At 42.8% G+C, this 18940-nt stretch overlaps 1 protein-coding gene across 8 annotated transcripts in view; it reads left to right on the forward strand.

Annotated features, from left to right (window-relative positions):
• The window catches only part of SPON2 (spondin 2), a 105268-nt gene that overhangs the window by 26323 nt on the left and 60005 nt on the right, over positions 1–18940 (forward strand). The window contains exon 1 of one of the 8 annotated variants that reach the window (XM_043512685.1): positions 2024–2157. The exons of the other annotated variants lie outside the window; for them this stretch is intronic. The gene's annotated coding sequence lies outside the window, so the exon portion shown is untranslated. Of the gene's footprint in view, positions 1–2023; positions 2158–18940 lie in introns of those variants that run through there. 8 annotated transcript variants of the gene reach the window in all.

The following is an 18940-nucleotide window of genomic DNA, read 5'->3' on the forward strand; positions in this document are numbered from 1 at the left end:
CATCCAGTATCTCACAGTAGGGTATGTTACCCTTTTAAAGGGCAATGTGGCACTCTCACCAGCTATTTTTTAACGCTCTATTGTATTGAGAGACATTCTGTTCCTCTGACACCCATGTCCATTATACAGTACTTTTATACAATACAATTAATATAAATTGAGATTTTTCAGAAGTGCCTAAAGGAATTAAGCACCCAATTCTCATTTATTTATTTTTTCAGTAGGAGATGTATACTTAACTTGGTCAGGCACTTTATTGAAATCCTACCCCTGATGGTTTGATGGTTAACTACACAGAAACATTTCTGTAAACTATGATTATTACAAAGATAAGATGGATTAGCTGTATTGTGTTATCCCTGTGACATCTGTGCAGTTAAATCATAACAATAATTATACTTTTTAATGTAGAATTTTACATCTGAAGTGAAGGACAAGCATCATTACTTCCATTTTTGTAGGGTTACTTATTAATCTCTGCATCTGTCAAAGTCTGGAAGAGTTTCAGAAATATTTTCTCAGTTTCCCCGTTGAAAGGTAAAACAAACAATGAAAGCTCATATATCATAAAGAGCAGCAAAAATAGAGGACCTGGTTGGCCGAGGGCAGTTAGTAATGGGATACATTATGTAGCTTTTTATCTTTAGGGCCAGATTCTGATGTCATTTACTCCACTGCCAAGGTACAGTAACTGGGTGTGATTACTCTGTCTTTACACTGGAGTAAATTACATCAGAATTTGTCCCCAAAGTTGCTTGTTTGAATTCATTGCTGCTCAATATTGTTTCAAGATCATTGTCAAATGACATCTATTTTCTAACCTATGTGGAATGAGTTGATGACCTCTGTTTAGTTCCTTGTAGAGAGGTGCCCCCAACATAATGAGCACTGTTGATCTCAACAGAGAGTTCAGGGTTTGAAAGCAAAGTCCTCACCTCTCATGTACTGATCCTACAAGAACAGGATTGAGATACATTGGGACAGGCAATTGCACGTCCATTCAGAGTAAAACTGTTGGAGTGAGTGAGTTTACTCCTGGCACCTTAGAGACTAACAAATGTATTTGGGCATAAGCTTTCGTGGGCTAAAACCCACTTCATCAGATGCATGGATTGGAAAATACAGTAGAAAGCTTATTCCCAAATAAATTTGTTAGTCTTATGCTTATACCTCTCTATTGTATTTTTTACTCCATGCATCTGATGAAGTGGGTTTTAGCCCACGAAAGCTTATGCCTAAATAAATTTGTTAGTTTCTAAGGTGCCACAAGGACTCCTCGTTGTTTTTGCTGATACAGACTAACATGGCTACCACTCTGAAACCAGTGAGTTTACTGTACATTTGCATTGGTGTTACTGAGATTGAAATATGTTGATATTAAGGCAGTGCTGTATTAACCCTGTCCGTATGCTACCAGTTCCAGTACCTTAGGTTATGTCTATGTTTGAGCTGGGGTGTGATTCCCAGTTCTCATAGATGTTACCCTAAGATAATTAGCTCTGTGCCAGCTAGTGCCTACCACCTGTACTGCATCCACAGCAGCATGGGCAGTGGCTAGCCACCTGAGAACATAGCTGGGGAGTAGGGTGGGATTGTACTTGGGGTGGTGAGCCCAAGTGGCCACCTGTGCTGCTGCAGACAAAGTGCTATTTTTAGGTGTTAGTTCAAGCAGTGTCACCGTGGCTACTTCTACATGGGTGGGAATCACCACTCCCAGCTCAAATGTAGACATGCTCTAAAGCTTCGATGGCCGCCGGTCGGGACCCTTCATGAGCTGGAAGCTCACTTAAATTTAAATGATGAATAAAAATGAATCTGAATCCGGACTGTGGGTCAGAACCTGCCTGGCTCTTACATGTATGTCTTCACCCTGTCCTTCATGAAGCTCACTTGAGTGCCAGGCAGAACTACAGCCTGTATGCAGAAGGGCATGGGGGCTTGTAGTGAGGCAGAATGGCCTCATTCCAGTACAGAGGGGGTTAACTCATCTTGTTTGGTGCAGCTAACCCCACCCCCTCTGCAGGAAGTGCCAGGGCAGGATAGGAAGTATAAAAGCAGAGCCCTACAGCTCAGTTGGGGTTGGACCAAGGAAGGGGCAGACATCCCTACCACAGAGCTGAGCCACCAACAGAGCCCATGACTGGAAATGGGGAGAAGGTAGGCAGTCTCTGTCTGTATAGAATACCTCCTAGTACTCCCCATGTGGCAGCATGGCATATATGAGCTGGATCTCAATGGCACATGCTACCTGCAAGCTCTTAGCTAGTGCAAAATGTGGATAATACATTATTTTTGCAATGAATATATTGTCGCAATGAATCATCATGACATGATTTTTCTGCTTTAAACACAGTAAGAATGATATTTTCCAGATAGAGTCCAGTTTACATTTCTTGTATATGTGACGGGAACTGCACTTGATGTCACTGACTTCCCAAAAACAAAAAAACCCTCACAATCACAACTATCCAGACTGTTTGTGCCACACACTCTCAAAGAAACTGCGGAACCACCTGATCAACATCCTCTACAGCAAACAGGGAAAGATTAAGAATGAGCTCTCAAAACTGGATACTCTCATAAAGAACCAACCATCCACACAAACTTCCTCGTGGCTGGACTTTACAAAAACTAGACAAGCCATCTACAACACACACTTTGCTTCTCTACAAAAGAAAAAGGACACTAAACTATCTAAACTACTACATGCCACAAGGGGCCACAACAGTGGTTCCCTTAACCCACCCAGCAATATTGTTAATCTATCCAACTATACTCTTAGCCCAGCAGAAGAATCTCTGGGCCTTTCCTTTTGCCCCTCAACCCCCACGAACATGATACAGTTCTGTGGTGACCTAGAATCCTATTTTCGACGTCTCCGACTCAAGAAATATTTCCAACACACCTCTGACCAACATATTAACCCACAGAGACCTTCCTACCAACACTACAAAAAGAAGGATTCTGGGTGGTCTACTCCTGAAGGTCAAAACAGCAGACTGGACTTCTACACAGAGTGCTTCCGCCGACGTGCATGGGCTGAAATTGTGAAAAAGCAGCATCACTTGCTTCATAACCTCAACTGTGCAGAACACAATGCCATCCACAGCCTCAGAAACAACTCTGACATCATAATCAAAAAGGCTGACAAAGGAGGTGCTATCGTCATAATGAATAGGTTGGAATATGAACAAGAGGCTACTAGGCAGCTCTCCAGCACCACTTTCTACAAGCCATTACCCTCTGTTCCCACTGACGGTTACCAAAAGAAACTACACCATGTGCTCAAGAAACTCCCTGAAAAAGCACAAGAACAAATCTGCACAGACACACCCCTGGAACCCCAACCTGGGGTATTCTATCTGCTACCCAAGATCCATAAACCTGGAAATCCTGGATGCCCCATCATCTCAGGCATTGGCACCCTGACAGCAGGATTGTCTGGCTATGTAGACTCCCTCCTCAGGCCCTACGCTACCAGCACTCCCAGCTATCACTCACAGACAGCTGCAGCGGCACAGAAGCTAGCAAACAGAGCTCTAAACAGGGGAGTTTGATTGTGAGTTCTGTTGGAGGAGAAGGTAGTTGTACTTGGTTTTGTATTTTTAGTATTTGTATTTGTGTGTGTGTGTAGGGGTTTTGTGCTGGGAGAGCAGCTGAGCTTGATTAGGGGGTGGGGCTTTGTGCTGAGAGAGCAGCTGAGCCATGCCTAGGGGGTGGGGCTTCTGACTAGGGGCCCTATAAAGGTAGCCAGCCAGTCAGGCAGCGGCACAGACAGCTGCAGCGGCACAGGAGCTAGCAAACAGAGCTCTAAACAGGGGAGTTTGAGTGGGAGTTTGTATTGTGGTGCTTGTTTGGGGTTTGCTTTTGCTGGGGGGGTGGTCTTTTTGGTGTGGCTTGTGTTTCCCAGATTAACAGGATTTAGGTGGGAAGGAGATGACAGATACAGAGGAAGCTGTGGGAGTGACTCCTGCAGTGAAAGACACATTGAGGATGACTGGATGTGGAAGCTGTGGTATGTACATGATCCTGGAGGGGGGAACCGGTAAGAGTTTTGTCTGCATGAAATGCCGTCTGATAGAGCTGATGGAGGAAAAGATCCGAGGTTTGGAGATGCAGGTGGAAAGTCTGGTTGAGTTTAGGAAGGGGTTTGAGCAGATGATGGAGCAAAGATATGAGATATCTGAAGGGAAAAGCTCAGACTCACGGATGGAAGCAGGGCTGGGGAATTTTGAGGAGAGACTGAATGAGGAAAGTGGTCAGTGGAAACATGTGACTCAAAGAACCAGGCAGAGAAAAAGACGGGCTAGTGAAGGAGAAATAGAGCTTAGGAACAGGTTTGCAGAGTTGGAAAATGAAGAAGGGGCTCAGCAGGTAGTCGCTGAAGGTGGAAGGGTAAGGAAGAAGAGAAGAGAGGCTAGCCCTATAGAAAAAGGGGAAGAGTCAAGGAAGACTACACCAAATATGAGCCCCAGGAGGATACAGGATGGGTTGAAGAGAATTGTAAGGGAAAATAGGAATGGAAAGAACTTGCAGCCAGAGGGAACAGGGGAGAGACTGGAGAATAGCACTGTCACCAGGAAAAGGCAGGTCTATGTGATCGGGGACTCTTTATTGAGAAGAATAGACAGGCCTGTAACTAGAGCTGATCCTGAGAATAGAAGGGTGTGCTGTCTTCCGGGTGCTAAGATACGGGATGTAGACCTGAGGTTGAAAAGGATCCTCAAGGGAGCGGGAAAGAATCCCCTAATTATCCTTCATGTGGGAACAAATGATACAGCCAGATTCTCACTGGAAAGTATCAAGGGAGACTATGCTAGGCTGGGGAAGACGCTTAAGGAAATTGAGGCTCAGGTGATCTTTAGCGGGATCCTTCCTGTTCCTAGAGAAGGGCAACAAAGGTGTGACAAGATTATGACTGTCAACAGATGGCTTAGGCAGTGGTGCTATAAGGAGGGCTTTGGGATGTATGGCCACTGGGAGGCATTCACGGACAGAGGTCAGTTCTCTCGGGATGGACTTCATCTGAGTAGGGAAGGAAATAGACTTCTAGGATCGAGGCTGGCACAACTGATAAAGAGAGCTTTAAACTAGGAATTGGGGGGAGATGGATGGGAGATGTCCAGAAAATCTCCACGCCAGATTTTAGCATTGAGAGGGAAGAAGATGAAGTAAGAAAGGATACAGCCATGGGTAGGAGAATGTATATAAGGAGCGAGGGCGGTGTGGATACTAGTCTAATAGGTTATACTGGCTGTAGAATGACAGTGCCTAATAGGGTACAAAATGTGAGCGAGGCCAAACAGCAAAAATTAAGATGTTTATACACCAATGCGAGGAGTCTAGGTAACAAAATGGAGGAACTAGAGCTACTGGTGCAGGAAGTGAAACCAGATATTATAGGGATAACAGAAACATGGTGGAATAGTAGTCATGACTGGACTACAGGTATTGAAGGGTATGTGCTGTTTAGGAAAGACAGAAACAAAGGTAAAGGGGGTGGAGTAGCATTGTATATCAACGATGAGTTAGAATGTAAAGAAATAAGAAGCGATGCAATGGATAAGACAGAGTCTGTCTGGGCAAAAATTACATTGGGGAAGAAAACTAGTAAAGCCTCTCCTGCGATAGTGCTTGGGGTGTGCTATAGACCTCCGGGATCTAATTTGGTTATGGATAGAGCCCTTTTTAATGTCTTTAATAAAGTAAATACTAATGGAAACTGCGTGATCATGGGAGACTTTAACTTCCCAGATATAGACTGGAGGACCAGTGCTAGTAATAATAATAGGGCTCAGATTTTCCTAGATGCGATAGCTGATGGATTCCTTCATCAAGTAGTTGCTGAACCGACTAGAGGGGATGCCATTTTAGATTTAATTTTGGTGAGTAGCGAGGACCTCATAGAAGAAATGCTTGTAGGGGACAATCTTGGCTCAAGTGATCATGAGCTAATTTAGTTCAAACTAAATGGAAGGATTAACAAAAATAAATCTGCAACTAGGGTTTTTGATTTCAAAAGGGCTGACTTTCAAAAATTAAGGCAATTAGTTAGGGAAGTGGATTGGACTGAAGAAGTTATGGATCTAAAGGCAGTTGAGGCCTGGGATTACTTTAAATCAAAACTGCAGAAGCTATCGGAAGCCTGTATCCCAAGAAAGGGGAAAAAATTCATAGGAAGGAGTTGTAGACCAAGCTGGATGAGCAAGCATCTTAGAGAGGTGATTATGAAGAAGCAGAAAGCATACAGGGAGTGGAAGATGGGAGGGATCAGCAAGGAAAGCTACCTAATTGAGGTCAGAAGATGTAGGGATAAAGTGAGAGAGGCTAAAAGTCGAGTAGAGTTGGACCTTGCAAAGGGAATTAAAACCAATAGTAAAAGGTTCTATAGCCATATAAATAAGAAGAAAACTAAGAAGGAAGAAGTGGGGCCGCTTAACACTGAGGATGGAGCGGAGGTTAAAGATAATCTAGGCATGGCCCAATATCTAAACAAATACTTTGCCTCAGTCTTTAATAAGGCTAAAGAGGATCTTGGGGATAATGGTAGCATGACAAATGGGAAGGAGGATATAGAGGTAGATATTACCATATCAGAGGTAGAAGCGAAACTGAAACAGCTTAATGGGACTAAATCGGGGGGCCCAGATAATCTTCATCCAAGAATATTAAAGGAATTGGCACCTGAAATTGGAAGCCCATTAGCAAGAATTTTTAATGAATCTGTAAACTCAGGAATAGTACCGAATGATTGGAGAATTGCTAATATAGTTCCTATTTTTAAGAAAGGAAAAAAAAGTGATCCGGGTAACTACAGGCCAGTTAGTTTGACATCTGTAGTATGCAAGGTCCTGGAAAAAATTTTGAAGGAGAAATTAGTTAAGGACATTGAAGTCAATGGTAAATGGGACAAAATACAACATGGTTTTACAAAAGGTAGATCGTGCCAAACCAACCTAATCTCCTTTTTTGAAAAAGTAACAGATTTTTTAGATAAAGGAAATGCAGTGGATCTAATTTACCTAGATTTCAGTAAGGCATTTGATACCGTGCCACATGGGGAATTATTAGTTAAATTGGAGAAGATGGGGATCAATATGAACATCAGAAGGTGGATAAGGAATTGGTTAAAGGGGAGACTGCAACGGGTCCTACTGAAAGGCAAACTGTCAGGTTGGAGGGAGGTTACCAGTGGAGTTCCTCAGGGATCGGTTTTGGGACCAATCTTATTTAATCTTTTTGTTACTGACCTTGGCACAAAAAGTGGGAGTGTGCTAATAAAGTTTGCAGATGATACAAAGCTGGGAGGTATTGCCAATTCGGAGAAGGATCGGGATATTATACAGGAGGATCTGGATGACCTTGTAAACTGGAATAATAGTAATAGGATGAAATTTAATAGTGAGAAGTGTAAGGTTATGCATTTAGGGATTAATAACAAGAATTTTAGTTATAAGTTGGGGACGCATCAATTAGAAGTAACGGAAGAGGAGAAGGACCTTGGAGTATTGGTTGATCATAGGATGACTATGAGCTGCCAATGTGATATGGCTGTGAAAAAAGCTAATGCGGTTTTGGGATGCATCAGGAGAGGCATTTCCAGTAGGGATAAGGAGGTTTTAGTACCGTTATACAAGGCACTGGTGAGACCTCACCTAGAATACTGTGTGCAGTTCTGGTCTCCCATGTTTAAAAAGGATGAATTCAAACTGGAGCAGGTACAGAGAAGGGCTACTAGGATGATCCGAGGAATGGAAAACTTGTCTTATGAAAGGAGACTTAAGGAGCTTGGCTTGTTTAGCCCAACTAAAAGAAGGTTGAGGGGAGAGATGATTGCTCTCTATAAATATATCAGAGGGATAAATATAGGAGAGGGAGAGGAATTATTTAAGCTCAGCACCAATGTGGACACAAGAACAAATGGGTATAAACTGGCCACCAGGAAGTTTAGACTTGAAATCAGACAAAGGTTTTTAACCATCAGAGGAGTGAAGTTTTGGAATAACCTTCCAAGGGAAGCAGTGGGGGCAAAAGATCTATCTGGTTTTAAGATTCTACTCGATAAGTTTATGGAGGAGATGGTATGATGGGATAATGGGATTTTGGTAAGTAATTGATCTTTAAATATTCAGGGTAAATAGGCCAAATCCCCTGAGATGGGATATTAGATGGATGCGATCTGATTTACTATAGAAAATTCTTTCCTGGGTATCTGGCTGGTGAATCTTGCCCATGTGCTCAGGGTTTGGCTGATTGCCATGTTTGGGGTCGGGAGGGAGTTTTCCTCCAGGGCAGATTGGAGAGGCCCTGGAGGTTTTTTTGCCTTCCTCTGTAGCATGGGGCATGGTTGACTGGAGGGAGGCTTCTCTGCTCCTTGAAGTTTTGAACCATGATTTGAGGACTTCAATAGCTCAGACATGGGTGAGGTTTTTCATAGGAGTGGTGGGTGACATTCTGTGGCCTGCGCTGTGCAGGAGGTCGGACTAGATGATCAGAGTGGTCCCTTCTGACCTTAGTATCTATGAATCTATCTTCGAGACACCACTGACTCCCTGAGGAAACTACAATCCGACAGTGATCTTCCTAAAAACACCATCCTAGCCACTATGGATGTAGAAGCCCTCTACACCAACATTCCACACAAAGATGGACTACAAACCGTCAGGAACAGTATCCCTGATAATGTCATGGCTGGTGGCTGAGTCTTTGTCATCACCCATAACTATTTCACATTTGGGGACAATGTATACCTTCGAATCAGCGGCACTGCTATGGGCACCTGCATGGCCCCACAGCATGCCAACATTTTTATGGCTGACTTAGAACAACGCTTCCTCAGCTCTCGTCCCCTAATGCCCCTACTCGCGCTACATTGATGACATCTTCATCATCTGGACCCATGGAAAAGAAGCCCTTGAGGAATTCCACCATGATTTCAACAATTTCCATCCCACCATCAACCTCAGCCTGGATCAGTCCACACAAGAGATCCACTTCCTGGACACTATGGTGCTAATAAACGATGGTCACATAAATACCACCCTAGATCGGAAATCTACTGACCGCTATTCCTACCTACATGCCTCTAGCTTTCATACATATCACATCACACGATCCATTGTCTACAGCCAGGCTCGACGATATAACCGCATTTGCTCCAACCCCTCAGACAGAGACAAACACCTACAAGATCTCTATCAGGCATTCTTACAACTACAATACCCACCTGCTGAAGTGAAGAAACAGATTGACAGAGCCAGAAGAGTACCCAGAAGTCACCTACTACAGGACAGACCCAACAAAGAAAATAACAGATCGCCACTAACCATCACCTTCAACCCCCAACTAAAACCTCTCCAACACATCATCAAGGATCTACAACCTATCCTGAAGGACGACCCATCACTCTCACAGATCTTGGGAGACAGGCCAGTCCTTGCTTACAGACAGCCCCCCAACCTGAAGCAAATACTCACCAGCAACCATACACCACACAACAGAACCACTAACCTATCCTTGCAACAAAGCCTGTTGCCAACTCTGTCCACATATCTATTCAGGGGATACCATCATAGGGCCTAATCACATCAGCTACACTATCAGAGGCTCATTCACCTGCTCATCTACCAATGTGATATATGCCATCATATGCCAGAATGCCCCTCTGCCATGTACATTGGTCAAACTGAACAGTCTCTACGTAAAAGAATAAATGGACACAAATCAGACGTCAAGAATTATAACATTCAAAAACCAGTCGGAGAACACTTCAATCTCTCCGGTCACTCGATTACAGACCTGAGGGTGGCTATCCTTCAACAACAAAACTTCAAAAACAGACTCCAATGAGAGACTGCTGAATTGGAATTAATTTGCAAACTGGATACAATTAACTTAGGCTTGAATAGAGACTGGGAGTGGATGGGTCATTATACAAAGTAAAATTATTTCCCCATGTTATTTCTCCCCACACTCCACCCCCCACTGTTCCTCAGACGTTCTTGTTAACTGCTGGAAATGGCCCACCTTGATTATCACCACAAAAGGTTTTCCTCCTCCCCCCCTTCCTGCTGGTAATAGCTCATCTTAAGTGATCACTCTCCTTACAGTGTGTACAATAAAACCCATTGTTTCATGTTTTCTGTGTGTGTATATAAATCTCCCCAATGTATTTTCCACCGAATGCATCCGATGAAGTGAGCTGTAGCTCACGAAAGCTTATGCTCTAATAAATTTGTTAGTCTCTAAGGTGCCACAAGTACTCCTTTTCTTTGTACTAAACATGGGTCTCTGCAAGAATTTAAGTGTGGGAAGGAGGATCTGCAGGCACTGCTCCGTGGATGAAGACTATGAATTTGCTACACTATCTAAGCTTTCTTTCCCATGAGCTGCAAATCCTTATTAATAGGAGAACTCACAACCAGGAGTAAAAATTGGGCCAAGTGGCCGAGAAATATCTTGTGCAGGCAGCAAATTGTCAGTTCATCAAGAGAATATGTATTTTAATTTGCACATCAGGGGCCCAACTGCGATCAAGACCTCACTCTGCTAGCTTCTGTACAAACATAAAGAATTTACAGTCTACTTAGACAAATCAGAAAAAGGATAGGACAGAAAACAGGCACAGAGAAGTGACAGTGGGATACTAAATACATGCCATTGTTACTGTGAGAATAGGAAGGGGGAAGAGAGACAACTGTTTGAAAGAAGGCTGCTTTGTGAGGTTTCAAGAGCTTGCTTGAACTGGATAAGCTAATCCTGCAATATTTATGGATCCAGCCTGCTTCCCACGCTGCCTCTGGATTTTAATGGAGAAACCTCAGAGTGGTGTCAGGGGCAAAATAGCAACACAAACCCCTCAAAAATAGAAAAAGGATAATTAAAAATATGCCAGCAAACAGGCATGCTGTGTATTTTGTAATGTGGACCCCATAAAAGAAAGTGCTTTATGTTGTACTGGGGTGTGTGGCTGGAACTTTTGGGTTCTCTTTCCAAACTTCAGTGAGGTGCCTTGAGGTTAGTAGATTCTCTTCCTAGGGGTGGTTTAAAAATATTAAATGGCATTTTTCCATGAGATGCAAATAAAACATGAAAAGAGCTTATTATGCAAGGGTATTACATTTAAAGAAACTGGCTGTGGCTAGAGTCATAAATTGAGACTCCAAAAGTTCCAGAAAAAGAATACCAATTAAAAGGGCAACAGAACATATGGAAACCTCCTAACTCTGGATTGACAGTGACTTCCACTCTGTATCAGACACTACCAGCTTGACTGCCATTCAGCTTGAACTGATGCTGTTGTACTAACTCCAATTAGAGGTGTACTCAACAAAAAGCTACATTTGTTTGTATCTATCTTATCTATTCATCACCACCATGATATCTGAGCATCTTTGAAAACCTCTGAACAAAGGGATGCTCCAAATTTTGTGGCTTGAGCTCATTTTGTATCTGTAATATATGGAGAAAGAAAAAGAACTAGATTGAAAATTATAAGAAGGTGTGGGTACATTCTTGGGAGTAGTATGGGATGTCAGAACTAGAGATGAAGTATGTTTGTAATCTGGCTAATCTGTTAGGAGGAGTAGACTGCCGTGAGCATAGAAAAGTGTTTTAAACCTTAGCCCTGCTGCAATGATAGGCTTTTGTCTGAGCAAGATTGAGCTAAACTACTGTAGATTTTCTCTGTTGAAACTTTTACTGGAATGGCAATTTCCAAAGCAATAGCAGAAGAAAGCAAAGATCCTTGACTGCTTCAAAGGAAGTAGTGAGGGAAAGCTCACAGTGGAGACTGTTGGCTTGTTTTGATTTTGTTTATTGTTTCTTGGAATATTATGGTAATGTGGCACTGCAGAAAAGGATATGGGCATTATAGTTGACCACAAACTAAATATGAGTCAGCAATGTAATGCTGTTTAAAAAAAGTGATGTATTAGCAGGAGTGTTGTAAGCAAGACACAAGAAGTAAGTCTTTCACTCTATTCAGCATTGATAAGGCCCTTAACTTGGTGTCCTTTTCTGGGCACCACATGTTGGGAAAAATGTGGACAAATTGGAAAAAGGCAAGTGAAGAGCAACAAAAATAACTGACGAAAACATGACCGATGAGGAAAGATTTAAAAAATTGGGTTTGTTTAGTCTGGAGAAGAGAAGACTGAGGAGAGATGACCCTTGCATTCCTCAGCCATCCCACCTGCCCATAATGCACTGATTAAGGCTACTTGGTTATATCACATCTAGTTTCTATCTGTGTTTTAATCCAACCCTGCTAACTCCTTTCTCTGTCCATCAAAGTGATCTTTTCAAGTCAAAACAAATATTTTTTTTTAAAAAAAGAAAAGGAGTACTTGTGGCACCTTAGAGACTAACAAATTTATTAGAGCATAAGCTTTCGTGAGCTACAGCTCACTTCATCGGATACATTTGGTGGAAAAATGCATCCAATGAAGTGAGCTGTAGCTCACGAAAGCTTATGCTCTAATAAATTTGTTAGTCTCTAAGGTGCCACAAGTACTCCTTTTCTTTTTGCGAATACAGACTAACACGGCTGCTACTCTGAAATCTGTCATTTTTTTTAAAGTCATAGTTGTGCCAAGTGGATGAGTTCTGACTTCTTGGAGTTTCAGGGAAAAACCCCCAATAACCTGGATTCATAATTTCACAATATCAGTTAAAAGCAAACAAACAAGATTTTACTTTACTAACCTGTATTCGTACCCATGTCCTGCTTCCTGTGTTGCAAAATCTACCTAATTAACCCCTTCCCACCCCCGCTAAAAAAAACCCTTACAAACAAAACAAACATTTCCGGGTCTGTTCTCCTGAGGTAGAGTCCATTGCTGTGTGAGAGAGGAATCTTTCACACATATGGTACAAAGTTAAAATGTTTTGTCAAATATTCAACACAAAGCAAGAAGAAAGGGTGTGTGTATGTGTGTGTGAAGTTTAAAAGACAAAATCTACCTGTTTTGCATTATGTGCAGCAAACATATCAATGATTTATTAGTAGGTGGGGAAGTAAAGGAAACTTCATCATTAAGCTATCTGTTTCTTGGCTCTGGATATTCAATAACTTCCCCATCAGGGACTTTATCCAGCCCTTTCTCTTTATGGACTTGGTCCTGCAAGATATTTAACATTCTGGACCAATCCAACAAATTACCTAAGCATGTGCCTAACTTTAAGTACATGGGTAGTCATCAGTGGAACTACTTGTGTTTAAAGCTAAGAATGTTCTTCGCTAGACTGGTGCAAGGTGCTCAGCATTTTGCAGGCTAAAAAATTTTCCTTGGCTTGGGCAATTTTGTGCTCAATATTTTGTGACACACCATTTACCTCAGGTGAGTAATTTCTGTGGAAATTTCACAAATACATTACATGCAATGGCGTGTGAGCCATAAAATATTTCAAACTGCTCTTGAGTATTTGTTTCTTTAAACTGCTTTTGAGGCATACTCTTGTAAATCCTTGCTGTTTACATACAGTGTAATATAGACAAGGTAGCAGATCATTCTGTGAACATGGATTTTTGGAAGGGCTATATATCTTGACAAAATATAATATCTGAGTTGCAAAAGATAGTTAATGGATGTTGTTTGTGCTCTCCACATCTTGTGCAAAGTACTGTTCAAGCTGTACTTGACCAGCAGCCAACAGATGGGAAAGTCATTAGTGACAAGATCTGAACAACAGTTGCTTTTTGTGTTTACGAAGTTCTGTACAGGGTCTGGACATTAACAAGTTGTAAATTGAATGGGAAAATGCATTATGTATCTCCAGTGTGTAACCATTGTGAAAATAAAAGTCATCAACATATAGTTGATTTAATGCACTTCAGGAATCTTGTCCAGCATATTGCTGAAGTCTGTAATAGCCATTTGAAAAGGGGACAGTTCTGTGGGGAAAGAACAGAAGCCATCTGGCATAACTGTAAAAGTATATCAATTTGTGAATAGTACAACAAATACATCTTCACAAAAGCATGGGGCCTACTTGTACTTTCATTAAAATCAATGACAAAATTCCCATTGATCTCAGGAAGTGCAGGAATAGGCCCTTAGGTGCATAAATTATACCCACATCCAAAGCAGATAATCCATGCTCTGGAAGTTCTTGGCAGCGTTACTAGAGGAATATATTCTCAAGTATAAACTGTGTTTTGGACAATCTCTAGAAATTATTAAGCACAAATAGATGTTTAGTTAATAGGGTTGGCATTGCCTTTTTCCCTCCTATCTAGTTCTTTGAAGAAATTAACACTGGATTAAATTTATCTCTAATTTCAGTGGAATTATTCTAAAAGATGAATTTGGCCCATTATGGCTAATTTATTATAATGGAATCTCTGTTTTTTTACTTTTAAATGTTTCCTTTGCTATAACAACAAACTGTTCCCCCTATAGTATTGTTCAGTGACCCAGGTTAATCTGTTTGGATGCTTTGTCAAGATGTCAGAGGCATTGTGGTGTTGGAGATGCCATCTTTCAAGTGAGAGTAAGACTGACTTGATCACTGTTAAGCATTAAAGATCATATGGCACTGTAAACAAACGGACTCACCCCTGCGGCGTCTCCTGCTGGTCATTGGGAATTAGCTCTTTTCCAGCGTGAAGCGCCCTCTGCAGGCCATTGAGCCACCATAGCTCTGGCCCCCATGTCCCTCACAGACCCCTGGTGCCCCTTTCTCTGGGGTTCTGCCCCGGTAGTACTCCCCCACAAATGGGAGATATGTGTCCAACTTTACTGATATTTAATGTAAGTTGAGCACCTAAGTGCACTTCGTGCTTTTGAAAATCTTCCCCATGTTTCATAATATCCCTCCCTCCTTCTTAAAGCCAAAAATGTGATTTGCGAGAGAGATGGTACCTGGGATGTTTGAGATCTTCAAAAGACTATTATATTGAAATGTGCCAGACAGTCATGAACTTTTGTGACAATAAGTGTTAAATATGTTTTCAGGAATCCTGGCTTGCTGAACTTGTTTCCTGGGGAATTTCTCGGGGAGGGCCTAAATGCAATTTTTCCAAAAATGTTTATGCAGCCCATCTTTTGAAGGAGAGTAAGTTACCTGTTACAGGAGATCAGAGATCAAAGACCCAAACTTTGTAAAGAAACAGCTGAGCTGCTTGAGATGGGATGTTCAGCTTACACTTGCCCTGAAAGGTTAATGAAGACTAAAAAGAGGTCTAATTAACCCAACAGGCCACAGCAGGGAGGAATCAGGTGGCTAAGTAATCCCCTGACTGAGTGAGAGAGTCCAGCTGAGGAGACCGAGCTGGGCTGGACTTATAAAGGCAGGAAATTGGCAGCTGAGGGGGTTGCTGGGAAAGTCTGTAATCATTCCTTGGGAGAAGTTTCAGAGTAGCAGCCATGTTAGTCTGTATTCGCAAAAAGAAAAGGAGTACTTGTGGCACCTTAGAGACTAACAAATTTATTAGAGCATATGCTTTCGTGAGCTACAGCTCACTTCATCGGATGCACCCGATGAAGTGAGCTGTAGCTCACGAAAGCTTATGCTCTAATAAATTTGTTAGTCTCTAAGGTGCCACAAGTACTCCTTTTCTCCTTGGGAGAAAGGAGAGTTTGGAGGTTCCAGGGACAGGTTCCCTACAATTACTCCCTAGAGACTGGCAAATGCTAAGAAATGGGGAGGGCTAGGAGGAAAGGTAGCAAGGTGCAAGGAGAGCAATATAGCAGTGCACAGACAATCCAGGAAGTTTTTGGAAAGTTTTGGGGACAACTTCCTGGTGCAAGTGCTTGAGGAACCAACTAGGGGCCTCTTGACCTGCTGCTTACAAACAGGGAAGAATTGGCAGGGGAAGTAGATGTGGGTGGCAACCTGGGCAGCGTGACCGTCAGACGGTCAAGTTCAGGATCCTGACAAAAGGAAAACAGGAGAGCAGCAGAATATGGACCCTGGACTTCAGAAAAGCAGACTTTGATTCCCTCAGGGAACTGATGGGCAGGATCCCCTGGGAGAATAACATGAGGGGGAAAGGAGTCCAGGATAGTTGGCTGTATTTTAAAGAATCCTTATTGAGGTTACAGGGACAAACCATCCCAATGTGTAGAAAGAATAGCAAATATGGCAGGCGACCAACTTGACTTAATAGATAAATCTTCAGTGAGCTTATACACAGAAAGGAAGCTTACAAGAAGTGGAAACTTGGACAAATGACTAGGGAGGAGTATAAAAATATTGCTTGAGCATGCCGAGATGTAATCAGGAAGGCCAAAGCCCAGTTGGAGTTGCAGCTAGCAAGAGGTGTGAAGGGTAACAAAAGGGTGTCTACAGGTATGTTAGCAACAAGAAGAAGGTCAGGGAAAGTGTGGGACCCTTATTGAAAGGGGGAGGCAACCTAGTGAGAGATGATGTGGAAAAAGCTGAAGTACTCAATGCTTTTTTTTTTGCCTCGGTCTTCAAAGACAAGGTCAGTTCCCAGATTGCTGCACTTGGCAGTACAGTATGGGGAGGAGATTAGCAGCCTTCAGTAGTGAAAGAACAGGTTAAGGATATTTAGAAAAGCTGGCCATTATCTTCGAAAACTTGTGGTGAATGCGGGAGGTCCCAGGAGATTGGAAAAGCAAATATAGTGCTAATCTTTAAAAAAAGGGAAGAAGGAGAATTAGAGGAACTACAGACTGGTCAGCCTCACCTTGGTCCCTGGAAAAATCATGGAGCAGGTCCTCAAGGAATCCATTTTGAAGCACTTGGAGGAGAGGAAGGTGATCAGGATCAGTCAGCATGGATTCACCAAGAGCAAGTCATGCCTGGCTAACCTGATTGCCTTCAATGATGAGGTAATTGGCTCTGTGAATATGGGGAAAGCGGTGGACGTGATATATCTTGACTTTAGCAAAGCTTTTGATACAGTTTCCCACAGTATTCTTGCCAGCAAGTTAAAGAAGTATGGATTGGATGAATGGACTATCAGCTGGCTAGATTGTTGGGTTGAACGGGTAGTGATCAACGGCTCGATGTCTAGTTGGCAGCCGGTATCAAGCAGAGTGCCCCAGAGTTCTGTCCTGGGGCCGGTTTTGTTCAACATTTTCATTAATGATGGGATGGTTTGCATCCTTAGTAAATTTGTGGATAACACTAAGCTGGAGGGGGGAGGTAGATATGCTGGAAGGTAGGGGTAGGGTCCAGAGTTACCTAGACAAATTGGAGGATTGGACTAAAACAAATCTGATGAGGTTCAACAAGGACAAATGCAGAGTCCTGCACTTAGGACAGAAGAATTCCAGGCACTGCTACAGGCTGGGGCCAACTGGCTAAGCAAGAGTTCTGCAGAAAAGGATTTGGGGATTACAGTGGATGAGAAACTGAATATGAGTCAACAGTGTGCCCTTGTTGCCAAGATCATTAAGGGCATATTGGGCTGAATTAGTAGGAGCATTGCCAGCAGATCAAAGTAAGTGATGATTCCCCTCTATTCAGTGCTGGTGAGGCCACATCTGGAGTATTGTATCCAGTTTTGGGCCCCCCACTTCAGAAAGGATGTGTACAAATTGGAGAGAGTCCAGCGGAGGGCAACGAAAATGATTAGGGGACAGGAGCACATGACTTATGAAAAGAGGCTGAGGGAACTGGGCTTATTTAGTCTGCAGAAGAGAAGAGTGAAGGGGGATTTGATAGCAGCCTTCAACTATCTGAAGGGAGGTTCCAAAGAGGATGGAGCTAGGCTGTTCTCAGTGGTGGCAGGTGACAGAACAAGAAGCAATGCTCTCAAGTTGCAGTGGGGGAGGTCTAGGTTGGATATGAGAAAAAACTATTTCACTAGGAGGGTGGTGAAGCACTGGAACGGGTTACCTAGGGAGGTGGTGGAATCTCCATCCTGATAAGTTTTTAAGGCCCGACTTCACGAAGCCCTGGCTGGGATGATTTAATTAGGGTTGGTCCTGCTTTGAGCAGCGGGTTGGACTAGATAACCTCCTGAGGTCTCAGACAACCCTAACCTTCTATGATTCTATGACCTGGACTGCTGAATAGAGGGTCCATGAGCCAGAACCTGAATAGAGGGTGGGCCCACGTTCCTCTGCCAGCCACTGAGGCACTGCCACTGTGAGACAGTGAAGTGGAAGACTGCTGGAGAGTGGGAACCTTGATACACTCCCCCATAAATAGAGAAACCACAATAGTGACCTAGCTGGAGGGCTGAGTCCTGAAGAGGACATTGCAGTTCCTGGAGTGAGAGGGGCTGCAGAGGAGAAACTTCCAGGGTGTACCTGCTGGAAGGGGTGTTGGCCAGACCAAGCTAATCCCCAGAACCTCCAGGAGGCAGTGCAGTAGAGCAACCCCATCACCCCTAACATGAACTTCTAATAAAAAAAATGCAAACCTGGTTGAGAGGTTTGAAAGTTTGACCCCCTACTAGAGTCCTGTGTTGGAGATGGGGGTGACCTCTAGTAAGCTTTTAGCATGTGGATAGGTCTGTTTTTTGTTTTATATGTTTTCTTTGTGATGCTTTTGCCCAAAGAATAAATGGATTTTGCTTTTTGAAGGCTGGTTGGTAACTGGGTGGTAATAGGCTGTTAGAGCCTGGGGAAAAAGGTTAACCACAGGTGCTGGATCCCAGTCAGAGTGTTGGGGAAATCACAGTGAGATGCAGTGCCAATGAAGTACCAATAAGAATGGTAGCATTTTAACCCATTTTGCACAGGTGTAAGTGATGACACGAGGTGCCAGGCAAAAGAGTCAGCCCCAGGATGTTTCAGAGAACTTCCCAAGATGGAATATTTTAACTTTTCTGTCCCATTCTGTTTTGAGTCTTTTACTCTGAGCTATGTAAAGATCAGTTTACTTTCTTAAAAACAAACAAGAAAGGTCATTCATCGGTTTGCTGTAGACATCAGCTGTTAATGGAAAATCCAGTTTTAGAAAGAGTAGCTTCATCTTTTCACAGTATAACAAACGTTTTTTTTAAAATCAGGATCCTGCC

The sequence above is a fragment of the Dermochelys coriacea genome, chromosome 4, assembly GCF_009764565.3.
Source record: "Dermochelys coriacea isolate rDerCor1 chromosome 4, rDerCor1.pri.v4, whole genome shotgun sequence".
Taxonomy (NCBI): Eukaryota; Metazoa; Chordata; order Testudines; family Dermochelyidae; genus Dermochelys; species Dermochelys coriacea.